The sequence below is a fragment of the Corapipo altera genome, unplaced genomic scaffold (genome assembly GCF_003945725.1).
Source record: "Corapipo altera isolate COAL_440 unplaced genomic scaffold, ASM394572v1 96, whole genome shotgun sequence".
Taxonomy (NCBI): Eukaryota; Metazoa; Chordata; class Aves; order Passeriformes; family Pipridae; genus Corapipo; species Corapipo altera.
Genome location: NW_020884962.1, coordinates 806,640 through 811,063, shown reverse-complemented (window position 1 = coordinate 811,063; position 4,424 = coordinate 806,640).

The following is a 4,424-nucleotide window of genomic DNA, read 5'->3' as shown; positions in this document are numbered from 1 at the left end:
CGTGCTGGGGGATGTTGGCCTGAGGGGATCCCCTTGTTGGGAAAACCCTCCCACCAGGAAAACCCTTAATTGTAACAAACAACATTCAAATTTTTGTGAATCCCTTTGTCTTTAGCAGCCAGATCCCGGTCCTGAAGCTGAGCAGTTTGTTAGAGATCCCCCCCTAATGGATAATTCCATAAATCCAGTTGGGAAGAGGCTGGAGAGAGGTTCAAACCACGCCAGGATCGTGGCAGAGTCACTCAATTAACAGATGCCCCGGGGCCTGTTTCTGGGATCAGGTGATGCTTTAATTTTAGGAAAATACACCCTGCATTTTTATGTCTTTTGTTCCACAGGTTTTTTCCCTGAGACTTCAAAAAAAAAAAAAAAAAACACCTAAAAGGTGTTTGAAGTTTTACACTCAGAAGTTGCCTTCAATAATTTTCAGATTAAATGTGTTTGGCTTGTTGGGCATTAAAAGCCTCTCTTTAGAAACTTTCCATATCAAAGGAGAGTTGATATAAATAATATTTGCAAATTCAGGGGATCGTTTGAGGTCTTTTTTTTTTTTTTTCCCCTCTGGAAAAAATAAATAAATAAAAGTAAAGCGTTGCTTGTGTCTCATTGAAAGGAAAATAAGAATTGCTTTGAAGAATTTCAAAAATTCCCCATGCCCAGGAACGGCTCCTGGATGGATCTCACTTCGACAGGAATTATTACCAGGCTAAAATGTTCTGCTCTGTTTAAACAAGTTCAGAAATACACTTGAACCAAAAATGTTGATAATTTCGGAAAACAGCAGGAGGAAATGTCTCTTTGCCCTTGGAAAACAATGTTCACCCGAGCTCTGCTCCTCTGGCACAGGGGGGATGATTAATAGGAGCAGAATTCCAGCCAAAGGCTCTAAAACATCCCCTCCCTGCTGCAGGAACAACAATATTTGATGTGACCACAGGAGCAGCTGAATTTCGTGGTCGCCCCTCAGCAGAGAAATCCAAAGGGAAGGGATTCCTCATCCCAGGGATCTGCTCTGCCCGGGAAAAGAGAGCAGAACCGAATGTTACTGCCACAGAAATTCGGGATAACGAAGTGGGAGATGAGGATTTTCAGCCCCACCTCCCGAGGAGGCGGCGACCAGAAACCTGCGGACAAGGGAGGATCTTGATCTGAGGCTGGATTTGCTCTTCTCCTCTTTTTCTCGCTGGTTTGGAACTTCTAAAAAGGGTCTGAAAGAGCACAGAGAGCAGCTCGAAAAACCACGGGAACAGCAGGTTTGGGAACGCAGCCCTGGCCTCGGAGGGGGCAGGCAGGGTGAGGAGGAATCAGCCACCCAAATAAAGCACATTTTGTGCTCACAAATCAATCCCGCGTGTGTCGGTTCGGGTGGGAGTCACAAGCTCTGAATGGGAGCTGCACTGAGTATTCCACAGATTTCATCACCACTCCCTGCTTTTAAAGGCAAAAATCCCTCCTCCGGGTCCCCTTTTCCACGGGACAGAACCACCAGAACAAACCTCAGGATTCCAAAAGGGGAACTGATCCACTTTTATGCAACGCTGGGGTTGCCCAATTAGTGAAATTAATCCTCCAGGAGCTAAGAATACCTAGCACTTAGTGCTTTCACCTTCAGACTCGCTGCTTAATCTACGAATAGCAACTAATTAAGTCTCCCCCTGCCCCCCGGGGCTGCTGCTCTCCTCGTTTTACAGGGGAGGTTAAATTACCTGTCAGGATTGGTGTCAGATCTGCTGCTTTGGTGGAAGCTCCTGAGTCATCTCCCTGTATTTTCTCTTCCCCTGTTTTCTCCTCCTTTCCCTCTATTTCGACTCTCAAAACGATTCTCCCACATTTCTTTTGCTAATATGTTTTTTTTTTTGGTGACCTTTGCAGTGCAAATCCCCCCAGTCCAGAGCTGTCAGGAATCAACTTTAAAAACTGTGTCCTTGCTCGGGATTTATTCCTGAGGTGTGGCCAGAACTCAGATGTTGCAACTCCCTCTGTTAAAGGCCCTTGAAAGTCGAGTAGTTTTTTCCCAAGACACTCTTTTCCCAATTTTCAAACGAATGTTCCCTTTTCTTGTTGGGAAAACACCAGGAGTTCTTGATCATGAAAACCCCTGCACACCAGGCTGTGCTGCCTCGCTCTGTCTCCTGGCCAGATGTGGATAAACCCTTCTGGACCCAGACAGCTCCTTTTTCTCCCCTGAGCCTCCTCTTCTCCAGGCTGAACAGCCCCAGCTCCCTCAGCCTCTCCTCACAGGATTTGTGCTTGAAGAAATGGTCTCAAAAAGCCCCCAGCCCCAATTCCAAGGGGGTGGACCAGGGCAAAAGCACTTGGGATTGGACAGACAATATCATAAATTGTAACCCCTGTACACAGCCAGGGCGTGAGTCTTGTAATTCATCTCACGCCTCAGAGGCAGGAATTAAAACCCTTTCCTTATCTCACCTCTAAAACTAAATTACCTCGGAGTTCTTGTTTTCTCCCTGCATTTTCTTTAGCCATCATCCTCTCCGGGGACACCCGCTGGATGGAACCCAAAACCCCACCTCAGAAAACCCTCCCCAGGCCCCCCAGCCCCGGGGTCGAGTTCGGCTCCCGCTGATCTAATTACCCCAATTTCTGAGCGCAGGATAATTAGCTTCCAGGAGGAGTGGGAGACGAGCAGGTCGATGGGAAGGATGCCGTGCCCTACTTCGAGCGGGGTTTTGGTGCAGTTGGAGTCCTTTTTTTTTGTCATTGGTGGCCTGGAAGGACACCGGGAGGACACAGGGCACGGGAGGGCTGCTGGCCCCAGAGCTGAGGTGGCCCCTGAGCTGCTGTTTTGCTGCCAGCTCGTCACAGCCGCCCACCTCCACCCTGCCAGGACCTTGCCACCCTTTCCCGTGGCTTCCCCCTCGGTCCAGTTCTCCCGGTGCCAACAATCCCCTGTGCTGGCATCTGCTGTCCTGGCATCCAGCAGAGCTCAGGATGCTCCTCAATGACCCCAAACACGGGGACAGGGACGGTGGTGGGGACACTCAGGACAGGGAATCACACCTGGCTCAGGGAATCTCCCTTCCAGGACAGCACAGGGCACGTGGGAGGTGAGAGGCCACAAGCAGAGCAGGAGCAGGGGTGTTTTCCTGTTTTCCCTCGTGTTCGTGCTGCCAGGATGGAATTCTGGTAGGAATGCTGCTGATTTAGGAATGCTGCTCCCACCATGGGTTGGGAAATTCCCATTTTGCTGCGAGTTCTGAAGATCTGAACCCAGAGGGGAATTAATGGGCGGAATTATCTGGAATTAACAAAATCTCTCTCTCGGGAAGATTTCCTGTTAAAGTGACACGGAAACACTGAGGTTGGAAAAGCCCTCCAAGGCCATGGAGCCCCCCCTGTGCCCAATGCCCACCTTGTCCCCCAGCCCAGAGCACTGAGTGCCACGTCCAGTCCTTCCTTGGACACCCCCAGGGCTGGGGAATCCAAACCTCCCTGGGCAAACAAATCCCTATGGAATGGCAAGATCCATTCCTGGCCTGGCTGCCTGTTGTCCCCGTGAGGTCAGGCCATGGGTGCAGCTCCAACCTCTTGACCAAAAATGTGTCTTTATCCCTGGCCTGACCTGTTCAGCCTCTGTTCCCAGCCCTTGGCTCAGCCAAGAGCATCTTGGATCCAATTCCTTTCCACCCCAAGATTTTGTGGTTATGATCCTTTGATGGACACACGAAGCACTTTTATTCCTTCAGTGCAAAGTGGGTGTTGTTCTCTCTCCTGGCTCTTCCCTGAGCCCTATCCAGGGGTTTGGCATCCTGGACATGTGGGCACAGGGCCTTGGGAAAGGATTCTGGGGGGCAGAGTGTCCCAGGGGGCAGAGGATTTGGGGGGTTAGAGAGTTCCAGGGGTAGAGACTTCTGGGGGACAGAGGATTCCAGGGGACAGAGCATTCCAGGGTTTGGAGGATTCCAGGGTTTGGAGGATTCCAGGGTTTAGAGGTTTTGGGGGATAGAGGGTTCCAGGAGACAGAGGATTCCAGGGGTTAGAGGGTTCCAGGAGTTAGAGGGGCTTGGAGGGAAGAGGGTTCCAAGGGACAGAGGATTCCAGGGGGTTGGAAGGTTCCAGGCTTTAGAGGGTTCTGAGGGACAGAGGGTTGGAGGGGACAGAGGATTCCAGGGATTGGAGGGTTCCAGGGAGGCAGAGGGTTCACTCCTGCCCAGAGAGGGCAGCCAAGGGTGGCATCAGCTCCTCTGGTCACAGGGACATCCTGTCAGGGCTGATGGCTGGTGATTCCCTCCCCTTCCCAGCCCCTGCAGCCTCCCTTTTCCTGAGGCATTTTCCCATTTCCTAACAAAGTGTTCACGGTTTCTACCAATTTTCCACTGGTACAAATGGCTTCATTGGGGATGGAACAATAAAGAGCCCTGGTATCTGTGATATCCCTGAAATCTGTGATATCCCTGATATTT